Below are 26,783 nucleotides of genomic sequence, written 5' to 3'. Positions count from 1 at the left end.
CATTGGGGCTAATAAACAGACTATCCAAAAAATCCAGGTCCTACAGAATAATGCCCTGAGAGCCGCGCTTAAGATCAACAGGAAAGAGCATATCTCCTCTATAAGAAGAGAATATAAATGGCTATCCACTCAGGACAAAATCCAACTTAAAATTGCCTCCCTTACTCACAAGTGCCTTAATAACATGGCACCACCCTACCTCATGGACAGGCTACACTTAAGAACCTCACCTAGACCAACAAGAATGGTCAATGCGAATTGCCTCTATGTCCCTCGCTTTAAACGTGCCACTATTGGAGGACATAGCTTTGCAGTCAAAGCAGCACAGCTTTGGAACTCCCTACCACATGACATAAGAGAACCCCAGCCCTTTACGAAATTCAGGCAGAATTTGACCAAGTGGCGGAGAGCTAATGACATCTAACTAATCCGACCTGCTTGACCTGACTGTCCCTACTAGCGATCCACCTGCATGCCCCAGCTCTGATACCACGTTCTGTATTTTACACCATTGTATATCACTGTACTTATTCCACTGTATATCACCTCCACATTGTTCACCTCTTGTCTGGACCTAGCTCCAGCCCTGCTCATTCTTGCTTATTGTATACTGCATTATGACCATGCACATGTACCTGTATATATTTTATTTATTGCTGAATGTACTATGATTATGTAGATGTACCTGTAACAAAGTTGAGCATATTCTTGTCTTGTGCGCCCTGATGCTCCAGGGCTTGGCGCGCCCTACAAATAATAAACTAAACTAAATTAAACTAATGTCCCACATGCACCTGTTCCTGGTACGCTCACCTGATATCCCCGAGGGCGTCTGGAAGGCTCTGAGATCTGGAACCCTGGATGCATATTTGCCCAGTGCTGAATAATGAATCTTAGTTATTTGTAGGGTGAGCTATCCGTCCTGCATTTCTTGTGCAGGGGCGCTTGACGTTTGTTGGCGAGCTGCCCGAGTTGCTTCACTGGTGCAGTACGCCTTCCTTGGGCCCAGGCCTGCTGTGACCCCGAATCTGCTGGTAGGCAGGTAGGTTTGTTAATTGTAAGTCTTTGTTCTGTTTATGGTGGGAATTTGTTAATGTTTTTATCTCCTTCTTTTCGGGTGCGAAGGTCTTGATGCTGCCGTGCCGGATGCAGAGGCACGTTTCTAGGTAAGAGAAAGCACGAAGCGCAGTACCTTTATTGTCTTTTGAAGCTAACCTGTGTTTTCTTCTTCTTCTCCTCACAGGCCGCTGTGGTGCTGCGAGTGGATGAGAGCGCGATGAAAAACAAGCCCTCATAATCCATTAAGGTAGTACAGCGCTGTGCGGTTGTTTAATATTGAAACCGAACCTGAATATGTCTCTTTTACTTTGCAGATGTTGCTGTGGTGCTCCGGATGGAAGTGTGGTGTAGTGCAATGGAATTCAGGTAAGACTGATGGAATTCGATGTTTTGGAAGTGCGCGTTCTAATATTGTTTTTCCCTTTCTCGTTATTGCAGGTTGCAATGTTCGAACAGCAGCTGTGGTAGCGGTTTGCCGCAAGTCCTTAAGCTAGTACCCACAGGGGAGTGATGTTTCTTCTTCTCTCGGTTTCCACAGATTGTAGCCCAGTTGAGATGCTGGGTGCTGGATGCTGTTTTCTCAGGTAAGACAGAATAATCTTGTTCTTGCAGGATTACAGGAAGATGCTGAAGACCAGGAGCTGGACACGGTGAGCGTCACGCTGCTGGTTGCAGAATAACACGAAGCATGTTCTACAGTCAGGGTGTGGTTTATTTAGCCCAGGTAAAGTAGTACCAGGGAAAGTAGTTCCAGGCCTGCCACACCCAGAACACCAGACCGCATGGCTTGGTTCTTAGAACTAGACTGTGTGGGTGCTTCCATGTTTGATTTAAAGGCCCATGTCCATAAATGGGACCTAGTTTGAAAAGCCCTTCCTTCCTACATATGAGCCTGGTGCCAACGGCATCAAAACTGGCTCCAGGAGGCCTTTTGCAGTGGTTTTAAGGCCCTCAGGGTTCTGGTGGGAGCCTGCTTGTGGCACAACTTGTGCCCCCTCACAGTGGTCATGACAGTTTGCGCTGTCCATGTCCCAAACCCTTGCTACCTAGAAAAACATTATGATGGGACTTCCATCTCTTCATCCCCTCCCGTCTATCCTCCCCAAACCCCTAATTCCCCTGTATTTGTTTCAGTTTCTGCTTCCCACTCTCTTTCATGCATTTTATATTTGTATATAATAAAAAAAATATTGTGTGTTTTATTGCAGTCCTTTGTGTCTTATTTTTTTTAAAAAGGCAGTTGGGGTGTCCGCAGGCAGCGCGGGTGTCCGGAATGTCCGCAATTAACCAAAATGGGGGTGTCCTAAGGACACTATACCTGTCCGTGCTGTCCGCAAGCAAGATGGAATTGTTCTTAGAACACGCTCGGTGTCTGGAATGTCTGCAATTAAGCAAAATGGAGGTGTTCTAAGGACACTATACCTGTCCGTACTGTCCGCAAGCAAGATGGAACTGTTCTTAGAACACATTTGGTGTCCGAAATGTCAGCAATTAACCAAAATGGAAGTCTCTCCTAAGGACACTATACCTGTCCATACTGTCCGCAAGCAAGATGGAACTGTTCTTAGAACACATTTGGTGTCCGGAATGTCCGCAATGAACCAAAATGGAGGTGTCCTAAGGAGAGTATAACTGTCTGTACTGTCCGCAAGCAAGATGGAACTGTTCTTAAAAAAGCTTCGTCCGTAGAACATCTATATGCACACCACACCCATAGGTCCTACGAACATTGCGTCTGTCCGTAACTGTCCGTCTCACGTGTGTCACCCTTTTAATTAGTTTGAGGACCCGAACACTGTCCGTAGAACACCCGCGCGCAAGCGCACGGCCATTCCTGTGCATTTGATGTCCTGCGGACACATGTCCCATTTACGGACGTGTTTGCGACGTCATCATGTGACTGCACTCACACTGAGCGTGTGTCCTAATGTGTGGACACTGTCCGGGTCCCCGAACATTTTAAAAGTACTTTTTAGTACAATTCAAAGTATTTTACAGTAAGAATTCACCATTGCACATGTCCCAGACAATGTCCCTGGCGTTCTACATACTTTTTGGAACTTTTTGAGCCTTTTTGGGGTGTTCGATCAGTCCAAGGACAGCACAGCTGTTCGCGGAGCATGCACCAGCACCCCTATAAAAGGCCACACCACAGAGCTCATCCTCATTCCGTCTTTCTACTACTACAGATTGACTTGCTTTTTCGGCTTTTGCTGCTCTTGCTGCTCTTGCTGCTTTTCCATCATCTAACTGGATGGCATCCATGGTTGCTGCTGTTCCAGCTGGTGCTACTTCTGCCTCAGCACCACCCCCACCCCCTCCACCACCACCACCTCCCCAAGGGCCTGCAGAGGGGAAAAGGTTTGAGGATGTAGAGGAGGAGGATGAAGAGGATGAAGAGGATGAGGTAGTGGAAGTCCCTACTACCAGCACTCGCCGTGAGTCTTGGGTGTGGTGGTTGTTTACCACTCTTGGTGGAGTGCCAAAAGCATGTGCGAATAAGGTCACCTGCAATCAGTGCCACATGGTGTTGAGTCATGGGAAGCCTGGTTCGTACAGCTTTAGTACGACATCAATGAAGCAACACCTAAGGTCGTTCCACGGTGGGGCTATTCGAAAGGTTGTACCTTGTGATAAATGTAGTAGGTTGAGTTCCTCTACAACATCCTCTGTTTCCACTCCTGCCACCACAAGAGACACTCCTGTGGGACAGCGCATCCCTCCAGCTGCCTCACAGACCATTCATGATGCTGTTGACCCTTACCTTTCGAGGGTCACATTATTGTGTATGTACTGCGACGCAGTACTCTGCAGGGGGGAGAATCTTCAGAGTGCGTTCAAGACTGCGGTCACAGAGCACGAGAAGGTCTGCCCACTACCTGAATAAGGCCCACCCTACATCTTCCTCTCTCCACCTACTCTTTCTTATCCCTGTGGTTGGTGTCCCTTCCTTACCCTCCTTTTCCCTCCTTTCCTTATGTGTCGTGTTTAAAAAAAAACAAAAATATAAAACATCAAAATACCCCTCAAAAAAAGGCTCTTTTCAGAGCCGCCTTTCACAGTTTAAAAATAGAAGTGACAAATAAATTGTGCAGGGCCCTGCCCATTTTTTTTAGAAGTCCGCGGACAGTTTGCAGACATTTATTTTTTTGCGGTGGTGCCCTGTCATAACCATTGCACTTTTCTATGGGAGGAAGTGGTGGCACTGAAAAGAGCCTTTTGATGGTGTTTATTTTGTGTTTGAAAAACTTCAAATGGTCAACACCTACTGCAAAATGGATTGCTGTAATTCCAAAAAAGGTTGCAATGCATTTTGTACATTTCTCAGAACAATCTAATTGCCAGCATAAGTAAGATGGACTCCATCTCTGCAAAAAATGTATGTGCTACGAAACATAATATTTTCATTGTAAAAAGAGGACATGCCAACATCTCTCAAAAAGGCACAAACAGCCTTATTGACACTGCGCCTCACTTTCTCCATTTGTGGACCAAATAAAGAAGAGCGGAGCCATATTTGTCTCTGCGCAATACGAGACAAAATTACTTTGGAATTTGGAAACATGTCCATGACCTTCCCAAGTCCTTCTTTCACTGCAAATTGCAAAGAAATTCCAGACACAAGTCCTAAACTGTTCCCTCCTCAATGAATTATAATTATGTCTGGATGATGATGTGTTTCCAAAGTAGCACAGAGAGGTACCAAGTCCAGCCACTTCATTCAACACACTCCATGCCAGTGCACTTAAAGAAATGCCATCTTCTTTAAAATAAACAGCATTACTGGAATCAATATTCTCATTATTACAGAAGAACATACCAGCTCTAAGAATTAAAGCAAACATGCCTCGGTTGATTGCACACCTAGCACTGTTTTGCTGAGGACAAAAAACAGAACGATTGTCCCATATTGCCCTAGGTACTAATCCAGAAAAAAATTACTTTGGCATTTGGAAGGATGTTCATTACTGCTTGAACCAAGTGTTCCAAATCAACAAAGTAGGGACACTGACATAGCCCAAATGCAAAGCACCACAGTGCAAAACTACCACATGGGGACTGTTCATCCTGCCCATATCGTCACAAACTTGTACAATTCATTGTACATTGCAATCAGACACAGTGCTCCACACCACCTCCACTCCTTTAACATCAACATTGATTGCCACATGCCTGCATTGACCATACTGCTGTAAACCATGCACAAACATATCTCCAACCACCAACACCCTGACTTTATCCACCTCTGCCATCTTCACTACACACAGCCTCTTTCAACACAAATCTACAACCTCAACACCTGATTGGCTAGTCCCTACAGTCCCCTTTCCATGCTGGATTTCCTGGAAAACCCCGGATGTGGCACTCCCTGTCAGCGGACAGCCGCAGTGTCTGTGGAGCGCGTAACTTTTAGACAGCCCTTCTACCCTTTCCACTTCACTCTCTGTGCCGTTCCCTCATTGGATACAGCTAAGCAGTCACACACCCATCCACCAATCACATCCAAGACCTCTACATCTAACTCCATCATCATAGTTCAGTACTTCAAATGTACTGTTGATCACTCTGAGTACAAGTCTCATATCATTGGAAAGCACCTACTACAAAAACTACTGTACAAGTCTCCAAGATTTCTACTTGCAGCTGCATGCATATCCACATGCATGAATACAAACTACAGGTATGCATATTTTATGCACAGTACATGTACAACTCTTATGCATGCATATAAACAGAGTAAATGCCACTTAACCTGTATAACCTATAAAATTAACTTACTGTTATTTTCCCATCTGCTATAATCAACTGGCACTTCCATACCTGTCTGCTGTCTAAATTCTTTTTTTACACACACGCTATCTAAAAAATTAAGATGGGAGAAATAATAGTCTAATTTTAGAAAAACACTTAGTAGTGTATTATAAAATTACACACAGCCAGGATAAGTTCATGCATCTTTATACACTCGCACAGATAGACACTATCATTGAATAGCTCTCAGCTGAAATAGCACCACTGCCTGTACATCACATCCTTCTGCTTTATTACCCACACCTTCACAAATGCATACATTCCATGCTTTTCTATACAGCTTCTGCCATTTACCTTATAAAAATTGCAAAATAAGTATATCACAGCACAAAAAACTGAAGACATAGCATACAAAATAGAAGACGATGAAGATTCCAAATGGTTTGAATTAGCTCTCTACCTTATAGCAGAAAACAAATACGAAATAAATGACCCCTTAATACTTTGCAGTTACTGCACTGCAAAACTTGACAACAACCAAACTCCTTCACGTGCTATCACCAGTGGCACCAGGCTCATAAATATGCCCAGTCCCAGCGCTGGAAGCGCCGGGCTCATAATGCTTGGGTGGACTTACCTGCAGCAGACCATGCTGCTTACTTGCCTGCCAGTTGAGCCTCTGATCCTCTTCTGTTTGGAACTACTTTTCCTGTTGGGTGGGGCAGGAGCCACTCCCTAGATTCAGAACACTGGAACTCTTCTGGAAAGCAGGAACTCTTTTCTTACCTAGGCATGGCTGTGGAAGGAGACACCTAAGCACTACAGGAGGCTATTTAAACCACACCCGATGGATGAATCTTGCGTTGCGTTATTCTGCATCCTCTGCAGCAGAACGCTCATCGTGTCTTCTGCATCTGATCCTGGGCCTAAGGAAAAAGGCTTACCATCCTGAATCCAGTCTTCAGCAACACCTATAAAGACAAGAAAGAACAGGTTAGCATTACGGTCTTCAGTGACAGCTCTTCACTTACCTGGTCCATCGGCTGTCACCAACGCCTCGCGCTGCATTCCGGCATCTGAAAGACAAAGGCTTACCTACTCTTCGTGCGCTCCGGAGGTCTTCACACTGCATTCCGGCATCTGAAAGACAAAAGCTTACCAACTCTTCGCACGCTCCGGAGGCCTTCGGCGCTGCATCCCGCATCTGAAAGACAAAACAAGGTGCGTTTAAAGACATTGGGGAACTTTAATACTCACGTGCCATTACTCCTTTCCACATCTAACCCAGTGGGTATTCCGGCACCCTGCAGCCGCTCCGAACTTGTACCTGCAAAATAAAAAGACAGTTAGAGCGCATCGTGAAGCAGGCAACAAGCGCTTACTTACGTGCTTCCAGGCGCTTCTATTCATCACACGGGCTCCATCTTCAACTCACTTCAGCCCGTCATCCGCCATCGCCGGAACCCTGCAAAACAAGAGACATCATTACTAAAGACTTTAGAGACATTAGAATTACTCGAAACTTACCGTTCGTGCAGTAAACGACGGACAGCAGTCCTCTGAAGTCAAGAGGCCTGCTCCCCTTATCCAGTGAAGAAACTGGTTACAGCACCCTGCCCCGAGGCAGATGGAGAGCACAGCGTTCACTTACCTAAGGTGAGAGCGTTAACCTTTGGGGGTTCTACAGGAGAAGAGAAAGGGAAGAAGAGAGAGACAATCAATAACCCAGTTCCTTAATCCCATATTTTGCAGACATCTTACCCTCCGAGTCAGACATACAGTGCACAGAGGTCCAGCCCAAAGAGCCAGCCGTGTGTTACACATCACCTTTGAAGATACGGTATACGCCCAGTCAAGACCGGCGCCTCTACGGGAATCAGGTGAGCGTTACAGAACGCAAAGCCTACCACAAAACTCCCGTCCAGGCGCTATGGAAACCTCGGATACCGACCAGCTAGCACAGTTACTTGGGGAACTAAGGGCAGAAGTGCATGCAGCCCGTCAGGAAACGAACGCTCTAAGAAGGGAACTGATTATTTCCAAGGAGCGAACAGATGATCTCGCTAGACAATTGCTACAGTCACAAGCCGGACAGACCCCGTTACCCGCATCTGGGGGAAATCTTCCTTCTACATCCTCTATGAATCCAGTGCAGATCAACCTACCTGGGAATGTACCTCTGGCTCCGCCCGAACGATTTTCTGGTGACCCAAAGAGGTTTGCAGTATTTATCAATCAGTGCCGGTTGCATTTCTTATGCCGGCCAGCAGCCTTTCCAACTGATCAAGCTAAAGTAGCTTTCGTGCTTTCGTACCTTAGTGGCAATGCGGCAGACTGGTCGATCCCTCTAGTAAATCAAGATGATCCGGTCCTCCATGGTTTTCAAGCTTTTCAGCTCAGTATGGAAAAACTGTTCGCAAGACATTCACAGGGGCAGGCCTTGGACAATGAGCTTCTTTCGTTGCGACAAGGTAATCAAGACCTTTTGGCTTATATTGCGTCTTTCAACAGACTGATAGTGGAAACTCAATGGCCTGAGGACAAAAGGATTACGCTGTTTTATAGAGGTCTACGTGGAGAGCTCAAAGATGTGTTAGCCCAAGTAGTGAATCCCCCACAAGATTGTTCGGACTATATAGACTTAGTCGTTCAAATAGATCACAGACTGCAGAACAGGAAGGCCGATCGTTCCAAGTTTGATGCTCGAGTATTTTCCAAACCGCCAACTCCTTCCAAAGGAGTAGACTCCGGGGAACCCATGCAAATAGGGGGTCTAAAAGGTCCTCTAACACAAAAGGAGCGGGAAAGGAGAAAACAGTTGCAATTATGCCTCTATTGCGGAAACTCAGGGCACTTTCTTCGAGACTGTCCGGTGAAACCTGCCAAGAAGGCAGTAGGAGCTGCAGTTACCAAAGTTACAAACTCTGAGCAGGGAAACAACCTCGCCCGACAAGAATAGAGGTCCTCTTGCCGAGCGTGAAAACCAGTTCCATGACCTTGCATTTCCTGATACCTATGCTCCTCATTAGCCCTGATAATCCGGATCGATTACATGCAATTGAAGCTTACGTCGACAGCGGTGCCATCAGCAATTATGTGGATCATGAAATGGTTTTGAGGATGAATCTAACTCTTTGTCCCAAGGCTGTAAAGGACGTCATTACTACGGTGGATGGTAGGGAGATAGCCTCCGGGCCAGTAACGCATACCACTCAAGAGGTGACGCTAGTAAGTCAAGATGGACACCATGAGAAGATCGTGTTCGATGTGATCAAGGCCCCTCAGTTTCAGATTATTCTAGGAATACCTTGGTTAGAGAAACACAATCCTCTGATCAATTGGCGAGCAAGAACGGTCCAGTTTCCAGAATGTGTCTCTACTTGTCACCCTCCACCTGGTGTTGCACTGGCAGCAATTTCTTCAGAGACTCCCCAGTTACCTCCCGAATACCTAGAATACCAAGATGTTTTCCGGAAGGATCAGGCTAACTCTCTACCTCCTCATAGGTCTTATGACTGCCAGATAGACCTGATACCTGGATCTACTCCTCCTTGTAGTAGAATTTATGCCCTCACCGAGCCTGAGAACCTTCACCTTCGACAATACCTGGATCAATACCTGGCAAATGGGTTTATTCGTCCTTCCAAGTCCCCTGCTTCTTCAGCTTTGTTCTTCGTTCCAAAAAAGGAAGGAGACCTTAGAACTTGTATAGATTATCGCTCCCTGAACCAGATCACCGTTAAGAATAGATATCCGTTACCTTTGATCCCTGAACTCCTGGACCAAGTCAGAAAAGCATGCATATATACAAAGCTGGATCTTAGAGGAGCTTACCACTTGGTACGAGTAAAAGAGGGCGATGAATGGAAGACGGCCTTCCGCACCAAGTATGGGCTATTTGAATATCAGGTCATGCCCTTCGGACTTTGCAATGCCCCGGCCGCCTTTCAATATTTTATGAACGATGTCCTCAGAGAGCTCATAGATGTGTGTGTTGTTGTTTACATCGACGACATCCTCGTTTATTCTTCATCAGAATCTGAACATCGGAAACACGTGAAAATGGTCCTCGAAAGATTGCGTCAACACAAACTTTTCGCTAAGTTGGAAAAATGTGTTTTCAACGTGACTGAAGTTGAATTCTTGGGATTCATATTATCACCTGGCGGAGTGCGTATGGATTCAAAGAAGGTCGATGCAGTTCTCAAATGGCCATCACCATCCTCCGTAAAAGGTGTGCAAAGCATGTTAGGCTTCGCTAACTTTTACCGCAGGTTTATCCCCGAATTCTCTCGAATAGTCCAGCCCATCACTGCCTTGTTAAAGAAAAACAAACGTTTTGAATGGTCTACCGAGGCGGAACAAGCTTTCCAGGATTTGAAGACTAAATTTATCTCTGCACCAATCTTAAAACACCCTCGCCCCGAACTCCCCTACATCGTGGAAACTGATGCTTCAAGCCTTGCCATGGAGGCGGTTCCTGCACAAAAGGACCCGGTAACCAATTAGTTGCATCCCGTGGCATTTTGGTCCTGCAATTTCTCGCCTCCTGAAATCAATTACACGATTACTGACAAGGAACTTCTGGGTATCAAGTCTGCCTTTAAGGCTTGGTGGCATTATCTGCTGGGGGCCCGACACACCGTTACTGTGATTACGGATCACCGAAACCTGCAATATTTGAAAACCGCAAAAGCCCAATCCTCTAGACAACTCCGTTGGGCATTATTCTTTGCCGAGTTTGACTTCATAATTACCTATCGACCTGGTACAAAGAACGGTAAAGCTGATGCCCTTTCTCGGATGGGAGTGGAAGAACACTTGATCAACCCTAAACCTGTACCAATCATTCCCGAACAAAGAATTCTGGGTGTAATCGCCACAGAATCCATAGAGGAAGTTAAGGATAAAGCCAGGCAACTTGTAACTCCAGCAGACAATGAGAATTGGCATCTGCAGGGAAAGGACTTTGCAGTAAAGGACAACTTATTGTATTTCCAAGAACGATTATACCTACCCAGCACAGATTTACAGAAAAAAGTAATCTCTTGTTATCACGATTCTTTAATGGAAGGACATCCCGGTATGGCCAAGACCTCAGAAAAGATCAAGCGCTACTTCTGGTGGCCATCTTGGAAAAAAGATATCAGAGACTTTATAATGTCCTGTGGAGTATGCGCCCAAAACAAGAGTCAAAAGGAAAGACCAGCAGGCCTCTTACGCCCTATTGACATCCCACCTCGCCCTTGGCATACGCTTTCTATGGACTTCATCACCGATCTACCTCCATGCTCCGGATACAATACGATTCTAGTAATCGTGGACTTATTCTCCAAGATGGCGCATTTCATTCCGCTCAAAGGCTTGCCAACAGCAGCAACTCTGGCCCGAGAATTTCTCGAAAACATCGTCCGACTGCACGGTTTTCCTTCGGTTCTAATTTCGGATCGAGGTAGTCAATTTATTTCTCATTTTTGGCGAAGTTGCTGTCGGTCGGCTCAAATTGATGTGAGACTATCGACCAGTCACCACCCTCAGACCGACGGACAAACCGAGAGGACCAATCAAACTCTGGAACAGTATTTACGCTGCATGCTGCAACAAACTGAAAAAACTTGGAAAGACATCCTTTGGATAGCCGAATATGCCTACAATAACTCTGTCCATTCGGGAACTGGGAAAACCCCGTTTTTTCTTTTGTACGGCAGTCACCCTCGAACCTCGGAGTTGGATCCCCTCCAAGATCTTGAAACACCAGCAGTAGACTACCTGCATTCTACAATCACCCAAGCCTTTAAGGAAGCTGTTTCTCACCTTCAAAGGGCTAAAGAACAATACAAGAAAGGAGCAGATCAACATCGGAAGGAAGCCCCTCAATATCAAGTAGGGGATCAAGTCTGGTTATCCACCAAATATCTACCTCTAAAAGGGCCACGCACATTCAACCCAAGATACCTTGGTCCCTATTCCATCACTACCATAGTAAACCCAGTAGCGGTCAAGTTGGACTTGCCCCCGCACATGAAGATACATCCGGTCTTCCACGTCTCTCTATTAAAACCCGTGCAACCTCAAACCCGACTAACTAAATCTCCAAAACCTATCCTAGTTGATGGAGAACTCGAGTTTGAAGTCAAAAGCATTCTGGACTCCAAGATCTCCAAATCTAAACTATTTTACCTAATTGACTGGAAAGGCTACGGCCCCCAAGAGAGATCCTGGGAACCTGCTGAATATGTCCACGCTCCTCGCCTAATCAAAAGATTTCACCGAACATTTCCTGACAAGCCAAAACCCCCGGAGAAGCCCGGTTTGGGAGGGGCCTTGAGGGGGGTACTGTCATGATCTCTGCTTCCGAAAAGTCAGGGTTTTCCCAACTCCCTTGGAAGCAGATCCATAACCCAGGTTCCGAGTGCCAACCAGTCCCAATTGGGACCTTTTGGACCCAGTCCTGGCGCCAGTGGCACCAGGCTCATAAATATGCCCAGTCCCAGCGCTGGAAGCGCCGGGCTCATAATGCTTGGGTGGACTTACCTGCAGCAGACCATGCTGCTTACTTGCCTGCCAGTTGAGCCTCTGATCCTCTTCTGTTTGGAACTACTTTTCCTGTTGGGTGGGGCAGGAGCCACTCCCTAGATTCAGAACACTGGAACTCTTCTGGAAAGCAGGAACTCTTTTCTTACCTAGGCGTGGCTGTGGAAGGAGACACCTAAGCACTACAGGAGGCTATTTAAACCACACCCGATGGATGAATCTTGCTTTGCGTTATTCTGCATCCTCTGCAGCAGAACGCTCATCGTGTCTTCTGCATCTGATCCTGGGCCTAAGGAAAAAGGCTTACCATCCTGAATCCAGTCTTCAGCAACACCTATAAAGACAAGAAAGAACAGGTTAGCATTACGGTCTTCAGTGACAGCTCTTCACTTACCTGGTCCATCGGCTGTCACCAACGCCTCGCGCTGCATTCCGGCATCTGAAAGACAAAGGCTTACCTACTCTTCGTGCGCTCCGGAGGTCTTCACACTGCATTCCGGCATCTGAAAGACAAAAGCTTACCAACTCTTCGCACGCTCCGGAGGCCTTCGGCGCTGCATCCCGCATCTGAAAGACAAAACAAGGTGCGTTTAAAGACATTGGGGAACTTTAATACTCACGTGCCATTACTCCTTTCCACATCTAACTCAGTGGGTATTCCGGCACCCTGCAGCCGCTCCGAACTTGTACCTGCAAAATAAAAAGACAGTTAGAGCGCATCGTGAAGCAGGCAACAAGCGCTTACTTACGTGCTTCCAGGCGCTTCTATTCATCACACGGGCTCTATCTTCAACTCACTTCAGCCCGTCATCCGCCATCGCCGGAACCCTGCAAAACAAGAGACATCATTACTAAAGACTTTAAAGACATTAGAATTACTCGAAACTTACCGTTCGTGCAGTAAACGACGGACAGCAGTCCTCTGAAGTCAAGAGGCCTGCTCCCCTTATCCAGTGAAGAAACTGGTTACAGCACCCTGCCCCGAGGCAGATGGAGAGCACAGCGTTCACTTACCTAAGGTGAGAGCGTTAACCTTTGGGGTTCTACAGGAGAAGAGAAAGGGAAGAAGAGAGAGACAATCAATAACCCAGTTCCTTAATACCATATTTTCTATCTGCAGACATCTTACCCTCCGAGTCAGACATACAGTGCACAGAGGTCCAGCCCAAAGAGCCAGCCGTGTGTTACACATCACCTTTGAAGATACGGTATACGCCCAGTCAAGACCGGCGCCTCTACGGGAATCAGGTGAGCGTTACATACACAGAGTGTTAAAACAAATGAAAATGCTACTAATAGATGAAGTGAATATGGTCTCCAACCTAATGTTGGCTTTGATTCACCTCAGATTACAAGACGTACTCAAAACAAACTACGAAGAGCTGTTTGGCGGAAAACACATTATTGTTTTTGTAGATCTTCTTCAATTGACACCAGTGAAAGGTGAACCTATTTTTAAAACCATAGGACACAAACTCTGCCGTAAAACTGTTTGCAGCATACGAAATGTCAACCTTTGGCAACATTTCCAATACAGAGAATTAACAGAAAACATGCGCAAGTCTGCAGACCTCACATACGCCAACATTTTTAAAAGTATTAGAGTTGGTGTACTACTTCAAGAAGAAAAATCAATATTAAAAACCTGGCACATCCATGCACTGTATGGCCATAACGCATGTGCTACTGATGTCATGGAAAAATTAGCACACAAAAATGTCAATTGTATGTCCTTGATGCCAACTCTTGCAAGCTGTTCAAAATTCAATGAAACAATGTTGAAAAAAGAAATGCAACCAATAATTGAAAATTGCACCACAGACAAACTGGACGCACATGGTATGGCACTACCCATATGTCAACAAGCCACAACAAGACTAAATACCTTAGAAAACTCTATCTCCAACACAGCTGGTTTGAAGAAAATATTAAACTTATCTTTAAACTGTAGAGTAATGCTTAAACGTAACCTTGATGTGGAACAAGGACTAGTTAATGGAGCACTTGGTACAATATTTGGCTTTCAAACATACCCACGTGACAACAACATTCAGTTTGTCAATATTCTCTTTTACAAACTATAAGAAGTACAAATGATAGGACGCTCAACAGCTCGATTCCTTCTTTTCAAAGACATGTATGTACGCAGATAGCAATTTTCTCTAATTCTAGCATACACAGTCACCATTCACAAATCATAAGGTCTTACCCTACATAAAGCATTGATAGATATTGGGAACACAGGGGGTCATTACGAGTTTGGAGGTAAGTAACTGTCCTTACCGGCATGGAGCAAATACTGTGTCCGTGTAGCAAAGAGCCCGCTATTAGAGGGCCATTACGACTTTGCAGGCACAAGCTTTGCGCCATGCCGGTAACGACCTTACCGCCATGCCGCTAAAGACCCAAAAATTGCCCTTAGCGGCGTCGAGGTAAGCGTAGATTGCACCACCGCCATCCATGCCTCTGCCATTAGCGGTGACCGCTAATGGCGGAACCGGAAGTAGCGTCACCGCACAGGAACGGTAAAGAGCACGGCGGCCATCTTGAAAAACAAAATCCATTGCCATCCTCTGCACCCAGGATCCACATCACCACCACACCTGTCCCAAAATAAACCAGCAGCCTATTAGAATGCCCAAGGCACTGAAAAAAGGAGCTGTGTGCCTGCGCAAGGAGCGCTTCTCCGAAGAAGAGCTCAACATGCTCGCGGACACCTTGGCAGAAAATGGGAATGTTGTGTTTTCAAATGACATGCGTCGACCTGCACTGTTGCGCAAAAAAGAGATCTGGGTGGAGGTGGCGCGTAAAGTGAGCGTGGTTGCCACTACCCCACGTACGGTGAAAGATGTCTGGAAGCGCTGGGATGACCTGCGCCTACGCGTCCGCAACATCATCGCAGCAAACCGTAGCCAGGGAATGGCAACAGGTGGCTGAGGTGGCTCACCCATAAAGATAACTCGCTGGGAGGAGACTTGTGCGAGCACCATCACAATGGAGGCAATCGAGGGAGTGGGGGATATGGAGCGTGGAAACCCGTCATCGGCTGATGCAGGTAGGTGTCCCAAATAAACCACTGCAATGCAAACCATGAACATGTCCCCCCAAACTGACAGTGAAATGATGCAAAGCAGGGGCCACCAGACCCATGCACGCAACCCTGCCTAGATGCAGTGCACAGCACCATCTCATTCACATGCATGATGCAACCCATACACGTGTCAACCCAGACGCATCCCTGCATGACCCACCCATAAGGTAAGCAACCCGTATGTCACTACTCCAACGGCAAATACCTGCCATTCCATAGAACTGCAGCTACCCCAATGCATGCCTGATGTACGTAGACCCATCACTAATGCACTCCCTCTCTTAGTCCCCCACAGGCAAACAACCTGACAGCGATGATTAGGACCCCGCAGAGCAGCCTGCGACACCAGTCAAGAAGTCCAGGGGCATGGAGGGAGCAAACAGGCCCTCAACATCAAGGGGAAGAGTGAAACCAGGACTACCTCACAAGCCCAATACAACCCATGAACCTACAGCACCAATGTGCAATAGGCCCACCACCACAGCACCCACACCAGCCACCACCACACAGGAGCCAGTGGCTGAAGGCTCTGTATCCACTGCCAGCAGTACTATTGGAGAGGCAGCTGCCACGGCAGCCGTGCCAGATGATGAAGCACATAGTCCGACACCCGGAACACCTACCGCTACAGGCCCCCTGCAGTCACCCCACATCTCATCACCCAGCATACTCAATGCCAGCAGCCATGAGCTGTCTGCTGTGGAGTCATGGCCAGGGAGCTTCAGCCCCATGGGGAGCATGCATGAAGCACCAACCATGTTGCATGCAGCTTCCACATCCACCAGTGTCCGGGACAGGCAAGAGGGGATCACAGTAATCCAACAGCGCCAGGAGGAGCTGATAGGGCTGGTGACCCAGCACATCATTGAAAGTGGCGAGGCAAGAGAGGATTTCAGGGAATGTGCAGCGTCCCTCAAAGCTGCCATTGAGTCAACTTCTACAAACATATGCAACTAATTGGTGGCTGTGAGGCAGGTCCTCACCCGCATGGTGGAAGCCTTGGAGGCCCTGCATCCTGCACAGGTGGTTGAACAACCAGGCACCTCCTCAAATGCCAGCTCCACACAGTCCAGCCCCCTGCGTAGGTCTGTGTGGAACAAGCGCTGGTCGGACAGGGGTCTGGCAGTGGACAAGGGGTGTAGGTGCAGCCTGCCATTCCAAACTCTTGAAGACTGATGGTGCATGCAAGTGCATACCATGTGTGGGGAAGTTGAGGGGGGAGGTGGAGGGGGAGAGGGTGTGTGGGGAAGTTGAGGGGGAGGGGGAGAGGGTGTGTGGGGAAGTTGAGGGGGGAGGAGGAGGGGGGAGAGGGTGTGTGGGGTGGAGGGCTTGTGCACAAACAATGTTCTGTTTGTTCAATACACCTGTTGTGATATGAGCATTCACATGACAGGACATTGATTATTGTGTACGTGTGCTTTATTGGTGAACAGTGTACAGGGTCCATGTCCCCGACACTACCAGTGCCCTCAGTCCCACCCCATGGCACATTCCGCATCCATGTGTGTTAGAAACATTGGTTAATCAAAGTCTGGCGCATGGCACATCCCTCCTGTGCATCGCTACCTCCCTGATGTGCAGCCTCATCTCCTCCATCCTCATTCCCCTCATCAGGTGGTTGCAGTTCAACGTCAGGGGGCAGAGGCACATTCCGTCTGATGCACAAATTGTGTAGCATGACACATGCCATGATGATCTTGCCTACCTTCTCATGCCCGTACATGAGTGCCTCACCAGACCTGCTGAGGCAGCGAAACCGTGCCTTCAAAATCCCAAATGTCTGTTCGATCACCACACGGGTACGTGTATGTGCACGATTGTAGTCCTCTTCGTGGCTGTTCTGCGGGTTCCGGACATGGGAAAGGAGCCACCTCTTCAAGGGATAGCCAGCATCACCTGCATGTATGCAACAATGGTTATGTGTAAGTGATTACACCAAATGTGACCTGTATCATTGACACAATAGCATGCATTCATTTCCTGTTTGTATCCACATATCCATGCACGAATAGAGCCACTCAAAGTAACTGTAATGTGTGAATTCATATGATCGACAGGTGTGCGTGGCATCGTCTAGTGGGCGCAGGGGTGTCCTATTCCTTATGACTGCTCATGCACTGTGGTTGCCCACGCCGGTTGTTCCCATGCTCTAGGTGATGTGTAGTTGATTGTATGCTTTTGAAGCCAGACTCTTGATGATCTGACTTTCCACGCCTGATATCGCCATGCTGGTATGCTGGACCTCTGTGGTGGTGTAGGAGTGAGACTCTGTATTCCTCATGTGAATCATTTGTACGCACTAATGTACACATGTCCATTGTGGTGAGGTTATTCGGTCATTTGCATTGGCCATACTAACTGCATGTCGCTGCATTGTGTTGCAGGGGTTACGGTCTGATTATGTGCAGTGTACATGTTGATGGCTATGCAATGGTTGCAGAACTGCCTCATTTTCATAGTAGTGCAGCTTAAGTCTTGCATGTAGGTGTCAGGTGTCAGGTCCAGTCTGGCCTGCTTTGGGGTATGAGCATGGTCCATCCTCTCAGCTAATCTCAGCCAGGTGAAGTATGCATCCCCCCCAAACTCAGCCAGGTGAAGTATGCATCTCTCCCCCCCATCTCAGCCAGGTGAAGTATGCATCTCCCCCCGCCCCAACTCAGCCAGGTGAAGTATGCATCTCCCGGCCCCAACTCAGCCAGGTGAAGTATGCATCTTTCCCCCCCCCAACTCAGCCAGGTGAAGTATGCATCTCTCCCCCCAATCATCTCCCCCACATCACACTGCCATGAGCTTGACATGCAACTCACTGAGTAGCCAGGATCGTTGCCCTGTGTGTCCCTCCATGTAGCGTGGTATCGTGGAGTTCCGCATGACCATTGAATCATGGGTTGATCCCGGATATCGGGCACAACAATGTGTGATGATCTTGTTTGAGTCACATACCATTTGCACGTTGATGGAGTGGTATAACTTACGGTTGTGGTACACTACCTCCATGGCATGTGGGACCACCAATGCAACCTGGGAAGCCTGCCAGTGAATGAAAGCCAACTTTGGTGTTGGAGATCTCCTCGGCAGTCCGTGGTAGGAATATGTGGTCGCCAGGGTGCTTCAGGAGGGCATTGAGTACTTGGTTCAGCGCCCGTGAGAATAATGGTTGTGATAAGCCATGTATCAGCCCTACTGTGTGCTGGTAGGTGCCTGTGGCCAGGAAGTGGAGCACAGACACCACCTTCAGTAGAGGGGGGATGGCGGTACGGATGTCTATGAGGCTGACAATGTCGTTATGTATCATGTCCACAATGGTGGTGATGGTGTCCCGGTCCAGACGGTACAGGGTGTAGATCGCTCAGGGGTTAGGCTGAATGGACTGGCTCTGATTCGAGGAATTGGGGGCTGCCTGTGTGGTACAACTGCCTGCACTGGTGGTGCATGATGGGCCTGCCTCACCCTCCTTCTCCTCCTACATCTCCTCTTTGCTGCCTGTTGTTGTTGTTGCTGGAGTTCCACTGCAATCATGTCCTCCAGCCCCAGTATTGCTACTAGTATTGGGATCATTTTGGTGTGTGACTGGGTGTGGGTAGGGGTGGGGTGTGGTCCTTTTGTGCTGTCCCAGTCTACATTGCCTCCACCTGTGATGATTGTGTGCACCTCTGGCAGTTGGGAACACTGCACATGGCCGTTTACGGGTGGTTCGCGATGCCGGTATTTCCTCCATGCCGGTAAGGTACTTTTCGGCCTTCAGTAGGCCGTTATTTGCCTGTCCGCCTGACTTGTGTTCAGCTGCTGTTTACGCCATGCCGCTATTGCCGGCATGTAGGGTCGCATGCCCGCACCAATGCCGCTATTAGAGGCACCGTAAATAACAGTGCCGCTGATAGCGGGTTGGCAGGTCGTAATGGACCGGAGCTGTAAGCGATGCTGGTAATCCTTTACCGGCATCGTTTTCCCTTACCTCCAACCTCGTAATGACCCCCACAGTCTTTAAAGAAGGCATGAGCTAAGTAGCACTATCACGCTTACGTACACTTGACAGTCCATTTCTAATTAACTTTGATGCAAGTAAAGTAAACGCTGATATTCCTGGCATTTTAGAATACAATAGACTACGTTCACTGTACACCCCCCATCTAAAAACCTATCCCGTTCCACAAAAAGCAAAACGTTCAAACAGAAATGCAACAGGGTTTCACTGTAAATCCTCCAAAGAGGGTAAAAGAAGCTAATACTTCATCAATTACTGCAACCAAAGATGAATCTACTACTCAAAGTAACTCAGGTACTTCTTCAAAGAAGCAACACACACTCTGAAGAAATGACTTGGGCACAGAACTATCTGGTCCATTCAAATTTTCAAATAAACTGGTGTAAATTCCTACGCAAATGTAGCAGTAAATATTCTATTCCAATTGCCACCAATTGGCATAGAATTGGCATAGAATTGGCATAGGGGTAGCTATATCCCTACCTTTTCCTCATTCCGCAAGTCCCTTAAATCTCTCCTTCTCCATTTCTGCCATGATTCCCCTCCCTTTTCTCGCTCCCCCTCTCCCACCCTTTCCCTCCTCCCCCCTTAGCTACTCCCTCCAATTCCCCCCACCCCTTCCTCACCCTCCCCTTCCATTTCCCTCCTCCTTCCCTTCCTCCCTCCTCCTCCCAGCTCCAGCCCACTTCTCTCCCCTTCCCTCTGTCTAATTGCTCTACATACTGTTTTGTTGGCTGATTCAAAATTGTAATTTGCTTCTTCAGTTACTGTTATTTTGTTATGTTAATGTATCATGGTGTTGTTAATGTGCAACACTTTGGTGTAAAGCGCTATATAAACCTAATAAATACAAATACCAATTGTTGACAAAATTTACTTACACAATTCAGACCAATTGTGTTTGCAAATGTTAGTCTTTCATATAAATGCAAGCAACAATGCTGACAACACATACAGTGTTCATGGAATAAGACAAGAATTGGACTACTGTGCTGGAATGGTGAAATTCACTATAAACTCACCAGAATATACACAAGAATTTCTAATGTACTTACTACAAGTACTGGAAAACAAAAACATACCTATAAATGAAATCTTCCAGATTTCATGCATGTGGAAACATACATGCTCTCTCTGCAACAATGTGGCACAGGAACAAATCCCTAAACTGCCCCAAAAATCTGCAACAACCCAACAGATAGATGAATAACTTGAAAATATAAATAAGAAACTATAACCAGTTAGAATATGCCAACAGGTATCTAATTGCCCCAAGATTCTGCATCAACCAAACAGATAAATCAATACCACTAAAATATAAGAAGAAATAAACAGTTAGAATACGCCAATAGGTATCTAACTTCCCCAAAAATCTGCAACAACCCAACAGGTAGATGAGCAACTTGAAAATATAAATAAAAAACTATAACCAGTTAGAATACGCCAACAGGTATCTAACAATCTGCAACAAGCCAACAGATAGTTCATTAGCCAGAAACAACAAATAAACACTGAAAACAAAGAATGAAATGTATTGTACCATAAAAAAAGGTTTCTTTAATCCAGCATGGATTTTCTTTCCCCACAGACCCAATGATTTAAGAAACTGAGCAAATTGCACAGTACAGTGGTTTGTAAACTACCAAATATGAGGCTGTAAAAAATGCAGAAACGTCTATTATTCAATGCAATAACTCATTATGAACTCGCTACACTAACATGATCTTTTCTTTTATCACAGAAATTGAAAAAGAATATCTGCTCCAGTTACCCAAGTCATAAAAAAATATATCCAATCACAAATAATCAAACAGTAAGTATATAATAATTCAACTCACAAATACTGCTCCATAACACAACCATTGAAGCAAACATCTATCCAACATGTTTACTTCCATGGATATGTTATACTGCAGTGCTTGTTACCAAACTCTACAATCTTAATTACATGACAGCCAAAACTTCACGTACAAACTATACAAATCAAACAGTACACAAACTGTAGATTTGTGGATATTTAATGGATGTTTGATTCTATGGGTGTGTTATGCTGCCGTGGTTGTGGCCAGGGCCTAAAGTTTTGGGTGCATGGCCTACGGCCTAAGGCCTTCGGCCATGTACCCAAGACTCTAGGCCCTGGCCACAACACCGCAGCATAACACACCCATAGAATCAAATACTTTGACTGTGCTATATGGGCTACTTATACAGGATATTAATTACAATCAACGCTGTACTAACAACCTAAAACCAATATCATAGTAAAGTAAAATAGCCAGAAGTGCATTTTTTATATCCGTGGACATGACGAACACATCAGGGGCGCCTGCCACCTAAACAAATACAGCATTTGACCCATCTCTTACTCCCCCACCATCCCCAAGCAGTCTTGCACACCAACACACTCCCCAAAGTTGTATTTTTCCCCTGTTCATCGCCGCGATTAGCTAATCGGTGTCCTGTCCGCCGAGCAAACGGGGAAATGTATCAGCGGAGCGACATAGATATCACACATTTTTTTAGACCTACTTTTTGGTCATTTTTAAAAAAAACACTGGACGGATTTCCACCAAATTTACCAAAGCATGCTTTCAGGACCAAGCCGCTGCTCCTGCCGCAAATTTGGTGCAAATCCGTCCAGCTTTTTCAGCTGTAGGTGTGAGCAACGTTTTTTTCCCCATTCACTCTATGGGAAAAAAAATAATGTTGGGACCCCCTTATAACTTTGACCCCCCCCCCTGCACCAAACCTCACTAAACTTTGCAAAAAAATTCTGAGTGGGCCATATACTTTTTTGCAAAGTTTGGTGAGGATTCCTCCAGGGGGAGCGAAGTTATAAGCCACCCAAAATGTGCTCTTCCTATGGGATTAGCAACTTAACCATAACTACACGGCCACTACCGTGGACCGTGTAATATATATATACAACCCCATCCCCTGCTAAATCTACCCAGTGTTCTACGTAATTTTCAGGGTCTGGTGGGGAACTGTGGTTGTGTCTGGGGGGTGAAGGCATTGCTTTATTGCAACCATGTGTGGCTTGTCTGGTTCATCAGTTTGAACTGCTCTTTCTTTTGTACCACAAGGGGCACCTTTCACCCCAATTGAAACCCTCATCATTGTGCTGCCAGGCACTGCTTTGTGTGAGAAACCTGAAGGTGTCTCACTTACTAGTCCCTGGGGATCTGTCATCCAGGTGGCCAGGGTACGGCCATTGTTATTGGACCTAGTTCATGGGGGTGGACCAGTGGGGAAGGATCACCTGGATGAGGGGTCTTCGGGGAGTGGAGGTGGGACACTGAAGGGTGAGACATGGTACCCCCTTCCTTACAACACCTTCTCCCCATCCTACCCCGTTGGATATTCAGAAGCTGTACCCCCCACCCTTTTCCAATACAAACACTTTCTTACACAGTGACTAACAATATACTAACACCAGAGCCATTTACCTGACATGTCCCAACACAAGGGTCAGGCAGAGTCAGGCTATTGCCGATAACCACACACACCTGACGGCCCTTTCCCTTGCCCATAGAGATAAAAGGCAGAGCATGAGAACACATTTTGAGCAAGGTCAACTGCACATGGAAGCAGCTATTCCAGGACAGCAGTTTAAACAGAGGAAAAAGGCGGCGAGACCGGAAAGGACCACAAGGAAGGAATTGCCCTTGCTCTTTTCAGCTCAGACATGCAAAGCCTCTGAAAGGGGAATCATGAGACCGGGAAGTACAGTTGGCATGTGGTGTGACAGGTGTCAATGGTACACGGGGACCTCTCGCGCTGATAGCCAAGGTGGGGAAGAGTGCTTGCCACTGTGGTGCCGTCCTTGACTACCGAGGCAAGGAAACTCAACAGTTCAGCAGAGCCTGTGAGTCAGAGAGAACTGATAGTAAACTGAACTGTGCTGGGCCCAAGGTTGCAAGTGGCAATATTTTATAAACAAAGAACTGAGAATTGAACTTTAAAGAACTCCCAGTAAAAGTCCATATACAGAGTGGTCCAGCGCCACATGGGCACTCGTTCAAAGGACTCTGTCTGGAACCTTTTGTTGAAACTACGAGAACCAAGAGACCTTAGGGGAGGCCAGCTTGAACTTTCAAGGTGGTCATATGAGGGCCAAGCAAAACCCTTTGTACAGTCAAAAGTCATTGACACGTTGAGGAAACAAGGTGAACTATATTACTGGGGCAAAAGTGAACCCGACTGAGGGATACCTACAAATTAGGGTAACCAGTAACACACCCAAGAACATTGTATTAATAGAACTGTGTGAACCCTGGCTGGGGGCTTTAAGGAAAGCCTGACTGGGGGCTAAGACTCAGACATAGGTAAAGGGAAGAACCTAAGGGGTCTAAAATCACTGTCTTGTGAACTGTGGCAAGTGTGAAGCCGACAGAGGGATGCCAAGAGAAAGCTAGGGGAAGGGGAACACCAGTTTCTGGTGAGATGAGAAAGTCATGAACTGTGTTAGAATGGCTATGTGGACCCGATGGAGGAGTGCCAAAGGGAAACGCTAAGCAAAGTAAATCCTGCATTGTGATAAAGAAAGGTGAATTGTGATATTGGCAAATGTGAACCCGGCTGAGGAATGCTTGCGAATTGGGGTGAACAGTGATACACCCATGAACATTGTGTCGACAAGAGTAAACCCGGCTGAGGGTTGTCTACAGTGAATGATTGTTTAAAAAGACATTGAGACTGTTGAATGTTACAAGTTGCTGATATTTTGAAAGAAAGGCTGTAGTGAACCGGACTGAGGGAGGCCAGCATTGCAAGAGGGATCGGAGCCCAGTCGACGGGGATCCAGGGGTGAGGATAAAATAACCCGACATGAAGATTATTAAAAGGAACTTTTTGTTTGTTGTTTATGGCACATCAGGCCCTCTGAGGCAAGAGACTTTGTGCAAATGAGACTAGATATTTTGGAAACAAACTGTATCCTTGTGCCAGAGACCCCAGCTACACCCACCCTGACTTATCATTTTGGGAACACTTCTTTCTTTTCTTGTGAACATTATCCCACACTATTTTGTAATATAGTGGTAAGGATTGGTAATAATTGTTTTTATAATAGGCCCTTTTATTTGACTGAGACTGTATTATTATTATTTGATGGTCGCAGCTTGCTCCCATATTAGATTTAGGTTTAGATTAGGTGTTTTTTTCTAACCTATTATACAGTTTAATAAACACCCAGGAACTGTGATCACTTGTGTCTGTCTTTACTGTTGCCACCATGAGTTCCTTACATTTGGCACAACATCATAGGCCCAGCTAGCAGGTAGATCACCAACATGAACACAGTCACAGGAACCAGTAGCTTCACGATCACCCCCATCCATGATGGTGCCCAGAAAAAAAGGTTGTTGAACCAGTCACTCCTCTGTATGCCAGTTTATATTGGTGATTGACCCGTTGTCTGCATCGTTAGGGGGTACGTAATCGCAACAGAAATCGACAATTTTCTTGCAGACCCCTCCTTCCATGCTTGTGAGGAGGTCCAACACATAACGGTTCTGCAACGTTATCAGCAGGTTTCGCACGCATCTCCATCTTGATCGTATTGAGGCCTTGTTCAGTATCATTGACCAACTGGATCTCTTCCCAGTGCACGATCTAAAGCCATTTAGCATTTGCAGTGGTTTGCACTCCAGGTAACAGTAACGATGCAAAAAATGTTTCTCCCTAGATTACACTTGATATTGATGTGGTATTTCTTTTAGTAACTGAGAGGAATCTTGGGATAGATCAGTTATTTCTCCTTGACTGCAATTCTTCTTTTTTCTCCTTTTCTGGTAGGATGCGGAATATAGTCAGCTGCAGCAGTACTGTGGTGGGGACATCGGAAATTGGTGTTGGTGTTGGGGCTGACAAGCCACCTGGTCCCACCATCAAGTGTTCTTCAGGGACCACTAGGAGTGCCGAGTGCAACGAGGCCCCCGAGCAGGTGTCTCTCCATGATGGCGCGAGGTGTAGAAATGCCTGCTGACTGCATACCCAATAGTTATCCATCAAAGCTCCTGTCCCTTTCTTGAGGTCTCAGATGTATAATGTCTTATTTCACCTGCTGCTGGTCCCCACAAAGACGCTTCCTTCATTATAAAAAACACAGTTTATATTCTTCCTGCTTTTGAACCTTCACTGGTTTCTCCATTGCCTCGACCCATGTGAGTTTTGAAACGTGATCATTCCAGTACCCACTGCATACAGCATTCACCTTTTGGATCACTTCTTCTCCGAATCCTAGGAGTCTCCTGCCATGCAGCTCATTTTAGTTTCCTGCCATCTGCTTGCCACAAACTTCACGCCTTCCAGCTTTTGGTGCAGTCTTTTCAAGCACAGCACACTTTTGGGGTTTGGGGCACATTGCAATTGATTTGGATCCATTATTATGAGTTGCACGCTTCATGCGTGGAAAGTGCTTCGCAATCTGCACAAGGTCATATGAACTAAACATTGACTCTCCAAAATCAGAGTTTCCTGTGGCATTAATACCTTGGGGGCTCCCGACATGTGTGGAATAAAGGAACAGACATAACAGCTCCCATTAACCTTCTTTTTCCCCACTGAGCTTATGTCTGCGTACCAACTATTACTTAACTCTGGATGGTGCACATCCTCTATTGTATCCAACCCGAATCCTCTATACTGATCGTACTTGGCCCTTCTAACTTGTCTTTTAAACGTCTGAAACAGTACCATGTGGGACACTAGAAAAGAAACTAATATTTGCAATGCTGTCGTAAAACACATTAGGAAATAATGATAACATAAGTAAATTTGTGAATTTCCCCGTGTTGCAGGGTGACAAATGTTATCATTAGTAGTTGCATTAGTCTTTGTATCAAGGACCGTGGATACATTATTATCCATTTCAGTTACTTTGTTTGATAGGAACACATTTGCAACATAACCATATGTTAAAGAACCATTGGTAATGTTTGCATGTCTAATAATCCCTTTAGGAAATGCATCAGCTACACAGTGTATCACACAAGTGTACATGGAGGAAATCACTGTTATTAGGAAGTATTCCTGCACACTATAATGTTGCTTTATATAAATGGAGCTGTTGGAACCGTGTACATCCATTGTAGACCAAGAGAGAGAGAGAGAGAGACAGAGAGAGAGACAGAGAGAGAGAGAGAGAGAGAGAGAGAGCTTTTTGTGCAAATAATGCATAGCAGTGTTTGTATTAATCATAGAGGTAGATCAGTTTAAAAATACCTGAGGAATAAGAGGGCACCGGTATTCAATGTGTAGTTGCATGCATTTCTTCAAAAATGTGAATATCTTGAGGGAGTCAGGGTGGAAAACTGGTGTTACGTCTTTGTAGTTTAATGAAGCTGGGCAGGGGGTGTG

The 26,783-nt window shown here is 46.3% G+C and overlaps 1 long non-coding RNA gene across 1 annotated transcript in view; it reads left to right on the top strand.

The window, feature by feature from the left end:
* LOC138493174 (uncharacterized) overlaps positions 1-25,542 on the top strand; it is a 169,948-nt gene extending 144,406 nt beyond the window's left edge. The window contains exon 2 of the long non-coding RNA XR_011276291.1: positions 25,221-25,542. This is a non-coding gene — a long non-coding RNA (uncharacterized lncRNA). The remainder of the gene's footprint in view (positions 1-25,220) is intronic.
* The last annotated feature ends 1,241 nt before the right edge of the window (positions 25,543-26,783 follow it).

Source organism: Ambystoma mexicanum, chromosome 10, assembly GCF_040938575.1.
Source record: "Ambystoma mexicanum isolate Mex_15411 chromosome 10, UKY_AmexF1_1, whole genome shotgun sequence".
Taxonomy (NCBI): Eukaryota; Metazoa; Chordata; class Amphibia; order Caudata; family Ambystomatidae; genus Ambystoma; species Ambystoma mexicanum.
Note: the sequence above shows the minus strand (reverse complement) of the source record. Positions and strands in the feature narration are given on the sequence as shown.